This window comes from Pelobates fuscus, chromosome 1 (assembly GCF_036172605.1).
Source record: "Pelobates fuscus isolate aPelFus1 chromosome 1, aPelFus1.pri, whole genome shotgun sequence".
Taxonomy (NCBI): Eukaryota; Metazoa; Chordata; class Amphibia; order Anura; family Pelobatidae; genus Pelobates; species Pelobates fuscus.
The window spans coordinates 275,221,173-275,237,327 of NC_086317.1; the positions used below are offsets into that span (position 1 = coordinate 275,221,173).

Genomic DNA, 16,155 nt, shown 5'->3' on the forward strand with positions numbered 1-16,155 from the left:
GCAAAACCTCTGAACTGCTCACTGAGAACATTTGTTTCCTTTTGAGAAAGATGCAAACCATCTTTTTTGTACAGTTTATTTCCATTCGAAACAGAGTTACCATGAGAAATGAAGCCAAATCCTTGCTCCCGACACCATTCAGCAAGCCTTAAGTTAAAGTCCCTAATATGCATCTGCCTGAGTGTTATGAACTTCACAGAATGACAGTGTGGAAGCAACCTGCCGTATATCATTGGCAAAAAACACAAAAAAACTTCCTTTATATGTCCCTATATGGACAAGTTCATCCAATTCCCCTTCCTGTTCTGCTCGCTTAACAATATTAGTAATACGTCTCCTGTCTCTGTGATCAGTAGCTCCGGGAAGACATCTCACAAGACCATTATTGTCCAGCTCCACACCTCTTATGATAGAATCCCCCAACAACAACTGCTTTCTATTAGGCCTCACCATAGTCTCTGAGCCTGTCTCCATAATACCACTACACTCGGTGCCTCAGCCTGTCTCCACAACACCACTACACTCAGTGCCTGAGCCTGTCTCCACAACACCGCTACACTTGGTGCCTGAGCTTGTTTCCATAACACCATTACACTCTGAAAGTGCTGAAAATGAATTATGTAGAGCAACAGACTGTGCAATACGCCTTTTATCCACAACTCTAAGTCTACCAGATCCTACAGTAATCCATTTGCCATTCCTACTACGTCTCTGCGGCAGTGGCTTTGCAACAGTTCCAGCCTGAGTTTGTTTACCAGATAATTTACAAATTTCAGACTTCAAAAATACAATCTCCTGCCGCAAATAGAGTACTGCCTACAGATTAGACAGCATTCAAATCTCCAAACAAATGCATAAAACAAATGCATAAAATCTATCACACTGAACTAAGTCTGCCATTTTAATGAGGTGAATAATCTAAATCAAACAAATCTTAACTTTTTTTTGTTCTTCTGTATTCCTCAGATTACCTCCAGTTTATCTCCAGAATATTTCCAATCACACACTTTGAAGCAGCAACCAAGCTAAAGTTAGCCAAGCTAATGACCACAACCCTTATATAACCCCTAAAAGCACCACCCACTAGGAATGTTTAACCCCTTAAGGACTGGACTTTTTTTGCGATGTTGTACATTTGCGACCAGGCATCTTTTTACACTTTTGTGGTGTTTGTGTTTAGCTGTAATTTTCCGCTCTCTCATTTACTGTTCATATACAAATTATATATTGTTTTTTTCAGGACAAAAGGGGCTTTCTTTACATACCATTATTTATATAATCTCATGTAATTTAATTTTTAAAAAATGAAAAAATATGATGAAAAATTGAAAAAAAATACATGTTTTTTGACTTTTATGTGAAAAATCTTTTATTCATCTACAAAAGCGAATGAAAAAAACTGCTAAATAGATTCAAAATTTTGTCCTGAGTTTAAAAATACCCAGTGTTTACATGCTTTTTGCTATTTTTTTGCATGTTATAGGGCTATAAGTACAAGTAGGATATTGCGGTTTCAAAACATATATTTTTAAAATTTATCAATAGTGACATTGTAACACTATTATCTGTCATAAATCGCTGAATAACACCCCACATGTACATATTTTTTTTAAAGTAGACAACCCAGGGTATTCAATATGGGGTATGTCCAGACTTTTTTAGTAGCCACTTAGTCGCAAACACTGGCCAAAGTTAGCGTTCATATTTGTTTGTGTGTGAAAAAAGTAAAAAACTAAATTGAACGCTAATTTTGGCCAGTGTTTGTGACCAAGTGGTTACTAAAAAAGACTGGTCATACCCCATTTGCAATACCTTGGGTTGTCTTCTTTCGCAAATGGTATGCCATCATGGGGGTAATTCTCATTCCTGGGCTACCATACGCTCTCAAAGGCAACGTAACCAACCTGGTCATTTTCAATGTAAAAATATTTGACCCATATATTTGACCCTGTAACTTTCAAAAACGCTATAAAACCTGTACATGGGGGGTACTGTTATACTCAGGAGACTTTGCTGAACACAAATATTAGTGTTTCAAAACTGGAAAATGTATCACAACAATTATATCATCAGTAAACGTGCTGTTTATGTGTGAAAAATGCAAAAAAAGTCACTTTCACTGACAATATCATCGCTGTGATACGTTTTACTGTTTTGAATCACTAATATTTGTGTTCAGCAAAGTCTCCCGAGTAAAACAGTACCCCCCATGTACAGGTTTTAGGGTGTCGTAGAACGTTACAGGGTAAAATACAGTGCTAGCAAATTAAATTCTCTAGACTTTTGGCCTGGGTTGGCAGGCAGGTCCCTTAAATTGCAATCAATAAAATAACTTAATTATGTAAAAATATTACATAAATATGCACGTAGAATTTAAATATATATGCATATTTATATATTTGAAGTCTACGTGTATATTTATATCATTATTTATGTCATTTTGTATATGGACATATGAATAGTTTGTATTCTTTTTATTTATTTATATATACATAGATATATATACAATTTCATTCTAAGTGTATTTTGATATAAATATATATATATTAATATCAAAATACAGTTAGAATAACATTTCGTATAGATATATATTTTTTTTTTAATTTTTATTATTATTTTTAATTTTTTAAATTTAATTTAAATTATTTATTATTCGTATTTTATAATAATATATATATACAATATATATATAGTTATTATATATATTATATATATACGTGTGTAAATTAATTATAAGTGTATTTTTATATTAATATATGTACATATTAATATAAAAATACACTTAGCATGACATTATATATATGATATATAGACATATATTATATAGGTATAATATATGTCTATATATCATATATATACACATATATAATAATATTTTTTTTTTATTCACTATAACTTTAATTTTTTATGATTTTACACTGGCAGGGAGACTGCCTGTCAGCACAGACAGTCCCCCTGCAGGCAGAGTCTAGGACACCTATTGTGACCATGTGGTCGCCCTGTTGGGCGATCACATGGCCACAGGGGTCCTAATCCGCCATGGGGAGACTGTCTGGGCTGCAGGCAGTCTCCCCACAACGGGAGCAACGCCGATCGCCGCCGGGGGAACGACGGCGATCGGGTAAGTACCTCTTAAATTTAGGACGGTTCAGGACCGTCGTCGGTCGGCAACGCAAAAATGCCGATGACGGTCCTGAACCGTCCCGCGTCCTTAAGGGGTTAACACCTGGGTGGGCCTATGCTTATTTGCAAACAATAGCTAATTAAATCAAAAGCCTTACCAACTACCAACAGGAAATCAAATCTTGTGCAATCAGTAACCTTTTCCTATAGAAAAAGAAAACTTTTATCAAAATCTTAGGAATATACATAAGGAAATGTAGTCATTACTTGTCCTTATGTGTAACTTTAAAAATAAGCTTTATTTCAAAAATATCTAAAAAAACAACAACAAAAAAACGAAAAAACTTGGCAGAAGAGGGGGGATTTTGGACATACAAATGGTTGGGGAATGACAGAACTGCTTTCAGTAGATTTTCAACAAACCTGCACTATTTATGTTTTACAGTTAGGAAGAATATCGCCTACGTTTCTCAAAGGAAATTTGAAACCACTATCATGCCATCCTGGAGTGGAGTATACTTTTGGCTTCACGCACCTTGGGGGCATCAAGGGAAATCCTCCAAAAACATAGTGCAAAACCAGCATAAACCATGCATTCTGCTTCCTTTGAACAAATTGTGAACAGTTTTAGCATGCACAAGTACTTCTACAGCATTCTATACATTGACTGGCAGATAGCTGGTTGTCTGAAAACCAGCATGAGTCAGCATGGTGCACATGTACACTGAGCTAAAACTGCATATACTGTATATCAGCAAAAAACAGCTTTGTGTCACAAGCACACCCTCTGCCATGGCCATCCCAATTTTATCAGGGTAGAAAGGTATGGGAAAGGAAACAGAATAGCTGCAAATGCATTTCTACAAATATAAAATCTAAATGATGGATTTAAATTGAATTACTGTGGCATGATGTTCAAGTCAAACATATGGAAGCACTTACAAAAATAAGACCTGAGTGCGTTATGAAGGCTCTTTCAGAAATGCCATATAATACTGTGAAAACAATATACATAAATCAAAAAAATGTTTAATTGATGATTTTTTTTAAATCTAATAATAGACTTCTTATTACATTCACTACCTGGTTCCTATCATTAAACAAGGGGCAGTCTAGGCACCATAATAATTTTACCATGAGGTGATTCGGGGCATATACGCTGTTTCAGAGAATGTTTATATATTTCAGTTCCTACCTCTGTCAGACATATAAGCAATGGGACTTTGACCTCAAATAGATTCAATAGGTGAATGTCCCTTTTGTCCAGCATCAGCATTCAAAACATGTTGCGACCTGACATTTCTCTATGAGAATCATCATTTTCTAAGAAGCATTGGATTGGCACTCACAGTCATTGCTGCATATGTGCTAAATGCCCTCAATGCTTCTCTATGGCCATGGCTGCTTATAGTTTATGCAGAGTCTGATTCACTTTTTAGGAAAATTGTATATGCACCAACTTTGTAGCTCAATAAGTGGCACGTTTTTTTATAAGAAATATTTTGATATTGACTGCAGATTGGTCGTCCTTTATTGTGTCTAGTTGGAAACGTTATCCTGTTATTTGTTTTACAGTATATCCTAATGCACAAACCAAGTATCTTTGAATTAAATTTTGTGACACTTCAATATTCTCTACCCATTGGCAACAATAAAATCTAAATATTTCTGGTAAATGAGAAACCATGTCCATTGTCAAAACCAAGAGATAAGTATACTTTGTTCTCAGTGTGCAGTGTTAATTTTACTAAACTGACTAAAACTACAGTAAAACTAAAACAATTTAGCAGACTAAAACTAAAATGGCTTTTTAGTCAGAAGACTATGACTAAAACTAAATTGAAAATTGATGCCAAAATTCACACTGGTGGGTAAGACACATGGGAGACGGAGGAGAGGAAATGAGACACATGGTGGGCTGGGAGAATGAGACACATGGAGGGACTGGGGGTGTGGGGGGTGGGGGTAGGAAATTGGAGGGACTTGGGAAGGAATTGAGGCATATCTGCAGCTGGGGGAATGAGACACGTGGGGAAGATAGGATGCATGGAGGGGCTGTGGGGGATACAAAGCAACATAGAGTGGCTGGAGAAGGGGCTGGGGGAAAGAGACACACAAATGGGGCTATGGAGAGAAAGAGAGACGCAGAGTAGCTGGGAGAAGAGCAACGAGCCACAGAGGGGCTCTGGAAGGGGCAAAAGAGACAGGCTGGCTTAGGTGGGAGACATCCAGAGACATCCTTTGTGTCTGGGGGGACACAAAGAGACACAGAAAGGTTGTGGAAGGGGCAAAAGAGACAGATAGAGGCTTTAACTAAACCCATTCAATTGTAGTTGTGTCGACTAAAATCTACCAGAGATTTAGTCAACTAAAACTAGACTAAAACTAAAGCAATTCAGATGACTAAAATACGACTAAAACTTAAATGGCTTTTTTAATCAAAACACTATGACAAACTAAATTGAAATTTCCCGCCAAAATTAACACTGCTAGTGTGACAACTTCTGTGAACTGCTACACAACCATAAATCCTTGGGACGGGGCAAGGGAGAACGCAATGGATCATTTCCAAATTCAGGTGTGTTTATACATATAATAGTAATTTATTAAAACAAATAGTGTAAAATAAGATAAAATATATTAAAAATGTTCAGGGCCTCTAAGATAATTTCTTCGAAGATTGATATTTTTAAAATATGATTGTAGTCTATATGCCTGGGACTCCAGGCATAAAATTACTTTGCTCGATTGGTCCTGTGATGTCAATGGATACTAAATGATTCACTTTTATTTTAGCTATCGTTTCTATGTAATAATGTGGCATGTAGACCAAGCTGTGCAAATATAAATTTAACAAAATAGTGCAAGACAACTTTATGTGTTAGCAATGCAGCTCAAAGTTCTGATTTCAAGCAATACTGTGTGTATCTTAAATTAACTTTTTAGACATATTTGGGTGACTGTCTCACTAGTTCCTTTCCTGGATATTTTTAAGATGTCAACACCCATTTACAGTTTTTGGTGCAGAGATAAATGAGCGTCATTGCATGTCAAGGGGGAAGAAAGTCCAATATATCATTGTTTCATCAGCCTGTAATAAGAGGCATCTAAGGCTCTTTCCAAAATCCTCTTATCATAAATCACCTGGAGGAAAGAAACAGCATGTAGACAGATTATACAATTTGTGAATATACAGTTATATATTGATATATTAAATTGCATCAAAAATTGAGATAATACAATTTATTTTATTTAATAATACATTATGAACGCCAACTACACTTTCAACTGGCAGCATTTACTTAATTGAATAGTGTGATAGATATTAGGTAATTGTATGATACGATTATATTTCTCCTAAAATTACTAGTGTGTTCCAGGAATATTAGCCAAATGTGATATATTTTGAATTATACAGATGGAGACCTAAAGATTTACTATAACAGTGTCCCTGTCCCTGTTTATATTGCAGGGTAAAGACTTCCTATAGTGGCGCTTCCAGCTGTTTCACATGAGAGGATCTCAGGGGAAAAAACACAGTGATATTTGGTGTTTCTCTATAGCTCTATAAAAATTAACATGACTGTGACACCCATCATTACCTCCACTGACACTAGCCCAGTACCAGTGATATCACATTTCAGTTACCCCATCCTTTCCATGATTACCTCTCTCTTCCTCGGTATGCCCCTATCTATTGTGCAATTTCCTTTCCTATTCTTACAATGCCCCTATCTGGTGTATAATCCCCTCTCCCATCACATACAGAGTTATTCATTAACACTTGATTTTGTCCAGATGGACAAAATCCAGGGAAAATTACCAAACTCCAGAAGATTAGGAAGATAGGATTAAAAAGATTCACAAAGCACCGATTGACAAATATATTGGACCATATGCATCTTACCGAATTCATAATCACAAATAATCATTAATTTGCTTTTTATATTATAATAGCCCCACTGCTAACTTTGGGCATGGGAGGGACATAATGATGGAGTAGGAGTGATCTGCCACTCCCTATTACTTAATTTAAAGTTCCATGCCCTATGTCGAGGGTGCATAGAGGGAAATATGTTCCCTTGTTATTTTTTTTAACAGGCCCCTCCTCCTTGCCCATTTCCCCGCTGTCTACAATTTTTGGATTCCCAACCAGATTTAAAAAAAAATGTAAATTTAGAAAAAAAAATGATGGGAGAGGTGAGTGGATAGTTTGATGTCAGTTAACAGATGATGACACCACAAGTATTCAAATGAAGAGCATGGTAACCCAATAGGGGAGATTGAACTTGAGGAGGCTATTTGGCTTTATCAGTTGCAGGGACATTTGTAATTGATGGGGTTTCAGAATGTTCCCTGTAACAGGAAACATTTGCTAACTTTGGACAGTTGTCCATGGACATGACTATAGCTGTCGGGCAGTGAGACACAGAGCAGGCTACACACTCTTATTCTCTTGCCAGTAGCTCAGAGGGTCCTCACTAGAAGGCAAAGCATGTGCACACATGTAAACATTGACCATTTCAGAGGCACTGATATCTTTTGGCTACTTGCTGCTTTTCCTGGCAGCTGCTGGGAGTAGTAGACAATGGCAACATGGTAGGTTTAGTGCTCACATCATCATCATCAAACAGCATCTTTCTCTGCAAATTATGGATATTGTGTCAGGACTCCACCATTGCAATACAGGGTTATTCATGTTTTAGAAATGACAGAGCAAAGAGAGGAGGAGGCATTGTTATTTATGTTGACAATTCCATAAAGTTTACCCCCATACAAAACTTTAGCCTTTGATTTCCTTACTGGCACAATTGAGATCCAGTGCAGTAAATCAATCATTGTTGCAGGAATCTACCGCCACCTAGCCCCTCAGTGCATTTCCTATCTGACATAGCCCATCTACTTAGTGAAACCATAGCTCAAAACCCACAAAGTGAACTGTTGATCTTTGGAGATTTTAATATTGATTGGCTGAATCCTAAAAATAATAGTTCTTGCTCGCTGTTTAAGACTTTGCAGCTAACGCAATTAATCTCCTCCCCAACTCACATAAACATTAAAATCCATAACCATACCCTGCTCGATTGGATTCTCTCCACTTCTCCTCATAGAATCCAGGAGTCCGGTGTTCTCCCTAACAGTTTCAGTGATCACTGTTTAGTGTACTGCGTACACAAAATAAAGGCTACTAAAGCCTCTCCCAAGGTTAAAATCACCAGGTCCTTCAAAAAATGTAATCTTGAATCCTTTCTTAATAACATCAAGAACCTCCCATGGCACAGATTAAACATTATCCTAGATCTAGACTGTGCAGTTGAATTCTTCCTACATGTTTGGAATTTGCATGCCCCGCTGCGTAAGGTGAGAGTAAAAGGAGCACATATGAACTGGATCACAGCTGACCTCATCCAAATGTACCAGTTTCGGGATTCATTGTGGTCAAAGTTCAAGCATACTGACTCTATGAACGATCACTGTGCATACAGACAATGGTGAAATATATGCACAAAACAAACAAAATTGTCCAAGGTCCAATATTTCTGTTAAAATCTGAACAATAACCTATCACAATCCTAGAAACTTTTGGAAAGTAATAAATAAATTACAAGCTCCCCCAATCCACTCCTAACCCTCCACTGTCAAAGTGGAAAACCAAACCCTGCAACCTCCCATAGATGTAGCAAATGCCTTTAACAATGATTTTGTCAGGTGCTCCACTACCCTGATTGCCAAGCTAATAAATGACGCACATCCTGAAACTACAAATGTGGACCAGGCCCCACTAAATTTGCAAAGACCCAATATAGACAAGTTCATTTTTAGACCTGTACCTATTAGTGTAATAAAAAAAGATCACCTTAATAATCTAAAAATGAAAAACCAGTCTGGACCTGATCAAATCCCAGCAATCCTGTTGAAGCTCAGTGCGCCGGCAATTGCTAATCCTGTCACAACCCTAATTAACAAATCCTTGGTGTCTGGATACATACCCAAACTTTGGAAGACTGCAAGTGTAGTGCCTATCCATAAAAGTGGTGACACTACTTTAGTTTCTAACTATCGCCCAATATTATTGCTCCCAGTATTGTCAAAAATTTTAGAAAAATGTGTCCATATGCAACTATGTGAGTATTACCAGCAATCAAACTATCTGACCCCTGATCAATTGGGTTTTCGCCCGAATCACTCCACTACATCTGCCCTCTTAAAAGTTTGCAATGACATCCAAACTGACATGGAACAAGGAGACCTAACTGGAGCTATTTTCCTTGATTTTGCAAAGGCCTTTGACACAGTAGATCACGACATTCTACTGCACAAACTCAAAAAGTCAGTTATTGGTGATTGTCCGCTAACCTGGTTTTAATTGTATGTATTGGATCGCTCACAATATTTGTCCATTTCTGACAGCGACTCACTCCCTCTCCCAGTCACGTGTGGTATTCCCCAAGGTTCTATTCTCGGCGCCCTACTATTTACATTATTTATAAATGATCTGCCTAATGTCTGCAAATCCTCAAATGTACACATGTACGCAGGCGACACCGTAATCTATGCAAGCAAATCCGATCTACCGCAGCTTGAGGTTGTGCTTCAAGACCAGTTTAGAGAGGTAGAAAAGTGGATCGCAAAAAACAAACTCTTCCTAAACACTGACAAAAATGTCACAATGATCTTTGGAACAGTACCTAAATTACACAAATTACACAATTCCCATCTATCCTTTAAATCAAATTCAAATAGCACACTGACCACTCTTTCAAATACTTGAGATGTTGTTAGACCCCAATCTATCTTTTGGCCTCCACATAGAAAAACTTGTATCTAAACTTTATCCAAAACTAGGTGCCCTGTACAGAAACAAATCCTGCCTAAGCCCTACAGTAAATGAAAAGATCGTACAGCAAATGCTGATGTCAATCATTGATTATGGGGATGAAGTATATGCACCTGTACCGCAATCCCACATTAATAAACTCAATACATTGTATAACTCGTACTGCCGATTTGTGCTACAATGTAATTACAGGACCCACCATTGTGACATGCTAAAAGAACTAAACTGGCTGTCGCTGGAATCCAGATGCACCCTTCATCTTTCCAGCCTTGTGTTTAAGAGCTTTTTAGGAAAGCTCCCACCCTACCTGAGCAGAATGCTCTCCTCGGTTGTTCCCACCTCCTATAACCTCTGATCCAGTACCAGCATCTTATTTAGTCTACCTCAATACAAAAAGAAAGCGGCCCAATCCTCTTTTTCCTACAGAGCACCGCAATTATGGAACGACCTCCCGCACACTTTCAAATCTTCCCCAGATCCCTCACTATATAACTCAAAACAGAATGTACGTGTTATGGTTGATTATATATTTCCTTCCTGTTCTATGCTAAATTTTGTATATATTGTGTATTAATATTGTTTTTGTATTTTATTGTACCCTATTGTAACAATGCAATGTTTTGTGGACCCAGGACATACTTGAAAACAAGAGAAATCTCAATGTATCTTTCCTGATAAAATATTTTATAAATAAAATAATAAAATAAAATTGGTGTGGCACTATCCATTTAATCTTCGATCACACAGGGAAACTTTCATAATTTTGGGACAATCGGCAACACATTAGCCCAGAGATTGAGGTGTTTTAGTTTACTGGCCACTACTGCCTCTTCTACGGGAGTCTGCCACCAGGAACTGATTCCCTGCTTTCCAGGAAGTCATCCATCATGCTTACAAGGTTGGCGACCAAAAGGATGAGCTGTCCTAAACTTATATTATTGTGACTCAGATTGTCTGGCATGTTGCTAAATGGAGTAAGAGCTGCCAATAGCTGCCTAGTCAATGCCAATGAAGTGGTAGGAAGTTAGACTATAGATTGTTCTCTACTGTTCCAAAATTATTACCAAAATGTTTAGTGGTGTGCAACTCTGTTTTATTCTACTTGTATGTATAATTGTTTTATTACTCATATTAATAAAATAAACATGTAGTGGCTGTTCCCTAACTATCAACCATTCTTATTGTGCTACCTCTTGACTGGACTGGAGCTGCCATGATTGTGTAGACATCTTGTCTATCATGACAAACTAAGCTATTGCCCCCACCTACAAAATAAATAAATAATACAACCTTTTTTCCATTTCAGTCCACCTTTTTTCTGGCACCAAGAACGGCACTCATAATTAAGGACCAAACATTTCTGGACTTATTTCACTGGATATTCTGCCATGTGACAATTCAGAAATTCTTCCGCTCCCCAGAACGACCAAAATGCGGCCAAACTGAGATCAGTCTGAAGTGAATCTCCAGGTCTACTAAAAGTGAAGATCAAATGAATTAACTCAATTAAGATCAATGACATTTTCCAGTCCCTTTTGCTTAAGGGGTTACATTTCATCCCATTTATAAAGAAAAAAAAATGTAAGAAACATAATATAAATATGTATCTAATGTATAGTTTTTAAGTAACCAAAAAGATATGGCAGGATTATCTTATACATTGTGATTGCAAAGATTTTGAAAAATATATATCTTGTTCACATGCTGTCTGATCATTCTTCCTTTCAGTATTCGCTTGATCTGTTTTGAAGCATGGAGGTAGCACCAGACTTTGCTGTCAACTGTTTTTTAAATCACAGCAAATTGAGACTGTGGAAAATATACAAGCATTAATGTATTGTGACACTGATGGTTATGTTAGGCATCCAGCTTTACGAGACAAAAAAACAAATTCCTACAGAATGACTATCCAATGTTTTTAGTTACTGCACACATTACTATTGTGTGCATTAAGAATACCATTTGCTTATTTCCTCAGTGAACTTTTTATATAGATACGTGGTATATAAATAAAGGAGTAGGAGCTTGCAACTACATCTATATGTTTCACGGTGGTTTATGTTATCAGATGGACTACATCTCTAATCCCCAGCTACAACAATATACATGGCCATTACATGATACAGTAACTGAGCCATCTGACTTATTATATCACAGACCAGCTCCCCCAGATGTATGACAGCTTGATCAGCAAAAAAAAATCTGTGCCATCTAATGAGTAAATGTTTACTCCCTTACACTCAGTTGCCATTAACTATAAAACATAGACACATACTATGACAGTTTTTGCCAATATTTAATTGCCACCACATGCAACTCTGAGCTGAAAACATATGAGGGCTCTAATATTGATATCATATTCACTTACTGAGCTACAATGGAGAACAGTGACAAACCTGCGATTGAAGAAGCACAGAATCTTCCTGCTGGGTAATAGGATAAGGGCAGAGGGGAGGTTAAACAGATTAAACACTAAAATATTGCTTAGTTGGTGGGATAAAAATGTCTGGCAGAGGTTATGGTGAAGGATGATAACAGTGCATAAGAGGTGGAAGATGAGGCTGATTAGAGGTCAGGAGGTACACTTAATAAAGTTGTGTAGTTGTAAGAGATAAGAATAGCAATTCAAAGTAAAACTGGTTGTGATTGGCAATTAGAGTATGACTGAAAATGCAAAGTAGGGACTTGGCCTGGGATTGATAACTGTGGGTGAGCACAAGGAACATTGGGAAGGGATGGAAAGAGAAATTAAAGAAAACGAGTTGCTCTTTTAAAACAAGGTTTGTATTAACAAGGCAGTGATTGAGTGATTGATAGTACTGAGATGAATTCAGGGTCCTGTTAAAACTGAGTAGATAGGACTAATAAGGCTTGTGAATGCTTAAACATGATTAATTTAACATTAATTGAGATTAATAAAACTTTGGAAGAGGTTGGTTGAATTAATAAAAATGTGAGAGGTTGGAGATTAATTAAGAAAGGTTAGCATTAGCTTCCTCCTGAGTCTGTTTCTCTTTTGGGTAGCTGAGCAATATTTGGAACTCTCTGCAGATATTAGTAATATTGAGCAAGGAGATGGGGGTCAGTAATATCTCTTGCACCATAACTTATTCAAATCAAATTGGCTTGGTTGTTCTCAGAGTATACCATTACAAGAACTGCACAAATGTATGAATAAATACAAAAAGGAGTTATCTTTAGTCCATGAACAATAGGGTACCTTGTGGCAGTACCACCTCCTATTTCGTACAACTGATTATCTCCCTTACAATCCACTGCTTCTTAAAGGGAGACTTTAGGAGACAGGGTGCATGCACACAGATTACTGTATTATAAAAGAAATGCTTCACGTGAGAAATTAGGAAGGCCACCTTCTTGGCTGTTTGATTGACACCAGGAGGATACAACTTAAGTGCTTTATAAAAGCGATATAACTTTATAGAAGCGTTCTCTTGAAATTTTCACTTTTAAAAATTAAGAGAGAGGAGACACTTTGAATTCATTTAGGGAATTTAAAAGCTTTTTATTTAAGGGTTAGTCCAACCTCCATGAACACTTCTGCTTGTAGAATCTGTGTGCAGCTTTTGGCTTGAAAGGTTCCCTATATAGAGCAATATTTTTAAATTCTCCAGGCACTAATGGTGTTAAAGCCACAGTCACTATTAATGAAACAAAAAAGAGAACAGCAAAGTTTTGACCTACTATGAGGTCTTTGTCAAGCTTTGCTGCACTCTTTTTTTGTTTCATTAATACTGCCTGCAGCTTTAACACCTTGAGTGCCTGGAGAATTTCTTTCATTGCCTTGAAGTTATGGGATTGCTGGTCCTGCTCCGGAGCACTGTGTGGCTGCTGGAATTGAGTGTGGCTCCTACCAACACTTTTGCAACATTATATAGAGCAATCTGTGATTTTTTTGGTGTAGTCACACCTCTGGTACATATGACTTAGTCAGCCTGGAACTCTGTTACGGACTGACTAAATCCTGTGCAAAAAAATACATTTGTTGTCAGCATGTTCTGCATGTACTGCATGATGGTGATGTACATAATTCCTTGCAGTCAGTGCTGTGTACGTATCTGCAACTGTGCTTGAGCAATATGTGTAAATTAACATTTTTCCCTCCCTCCCTAGTGCTGACTCTCCACATGATATCTGATACCCTCCTTCAGCTTCATTTACCCTTGTCCTCCAGGGCCAGACTGGACAAGTGGAATACCAGTGGGCCGCGGCACCTAGGGCCGGGCAGACAGCTGGTGTGGCTGCTCTGCTCCCCGGCCCTTGTGTGCTGCATAATAAGACCGGGCAGGAATATGACATCATTGGCTCCCTATTCACGCAGTCAGCCACCCGCCCTGCACGACCACCCAGCATGCCGCCCGCCTGCACAATCCCCTGGCCGGTCACCCATTGGACCCCACAGGTAGCAATAATGTGTGAGTCAATCTGTCAGTGTGAGTATATGGGTCTGTCATGGTGTGTGTGTCTGTCTTGGTATGTCTATGTGTGTGTCTGTCATGGTTGTGTGTGTTTGTGTGTGTGTGTGTCTGTCTGTCTGTCATGGTGTGTGTGTGTCAGTCATAGTGTGTGTAGGTGTGTGTCATGGTGTGTGTGTGTCTGCCATGCTGTGTGTGTCTGTCAAGGTGTGCGTGTGTGTGTCTGTCATGGTATGTGTGTGTGTCATGGTGGGTATGTGTGTGTGTGCCTGTCATGGTATGTGTGTCTGTCATGGTGTATGTCTGTGTCTTTGTGTGTGTGTTTAGGTTACTAGACCCCTTCCATTGGCAAGGAATAGTGTTTTTACTCACCTTTTTGTTTCCCCACGCTATGCTGTTCTCCCCTCGACTGGCCCTGTCAATGTTTTGCCATAGGATTGGCTGCAAAACGCTACACCATTCAGCATCTCCTCATAGAGATGCATTGAATCAATGTATCTCTATGGGGAACATTCAGGGCCTCCATGCAGAGCGTGGAGGTGCTGAATGTAGGTGCTGCACACTGTGCAGCCCTGACATAGGAAACACCTCTAGTGACCGTCTGAATGACTTTCACTAGAGGTGTCACTAGGAAGCAATGTAAACACTGCCTTTTCTCTGCAGGGACAGGCTATAGACACCAGAGCCACTACATTAAGCTGTGTGTGTATGTGCCTGCTAGTGAGTGAGCTTGGTTGTGTGTGTGTGCCTGCTAGTAAGTGAGCTTGTGTGTGTATGCCTGCTAGTTAATAAGGTTGTGTGTGTGTGCCTGCGTGTGTGTGTGTCTGCTTGTGTGTGTGTGTGTGTCTGCCAGTGAGTGAGCTTGTGTTTGTACGTGCATCATTGGTTATAGCTCTACTAATTGGTGCATACCGCTCATTAATTCTGTTAGATTGTGTTGGAACAGTTTGATAAAGTCTGAAGTTCTCCACTGCATATATAACCAGATCCCTCTAAAGCGAGGTTTAGAAGCATATCATCATATCTGTTCCATTGCAGGTGTGGCATTGTGACAATGACTTGTTCGCAGGAATCAGTAAGTGTGGGTGGCCACAGAATATCTAGACCATGTTTATTACAAATTTTTCTGTAGGGAGCATGTGTGTGTCAGTGAACTTGTCTGTAGTGAGCATTTGTGTGACAGTGAGCTTGTCTGTAGTGATCTTGTGTGTGTGTGTGTCAGTGAACGTGTCTGTAGGAAGCATGTGTGTATCAGTGAGCTTTTCTGTAGTGAATGTGTGTGTGTGACAATGAGCTTGTCTGTAGAAAGCTTGTGTGTGTCAGAGTTTGTCTGTACTACGTTTGTGTGTATACCATAAAGCTTGTCTGTGTGTGTCAGTGAGATTGTATGTCAGTAAGCCTATGTGTGTTCATCTGTGAGCTTGTGTTTTTATGTCAATGAGCTTATGTATATCAGTGAAATTGTTTGTCTATAAGGCTGTGCATCAATGAGCTTGTGTGTGTCAGTGGGATTGTCTGTGCCTGCATGTGAGTTTGCTTACTGTATAATTAAACGTTTTACTCTAAATGGACCAATATTTTATATTATAAAAATAAATATATATTTATGTTATATATATATGTTTATATTATATGTTGTATATATATATATATATATATATATATATATATATATATATATACATATTTGTGTTTATATATTACTCAATCATCTGGGATGGAAATATATGGTGCAATGACTTATGGGGCTGGCATAGATTT

General features: G+C 38.1%; 1 protein-coding gene across 6 annotated transcripts in view; it reads right to left on the bottom strand.

The window, feature by feature from the left end:
* Positions 1 to 16,155, bottom strand: part of AUTS2 (activator of transcription and developmental regulator AUTS2) — a 1,446,188-nt gene that overhangs the window by 1,033,225 nt on the left and 396,808 nt on the right. The gene's annotated exons all lie outside the window — the stretch shown is intronic.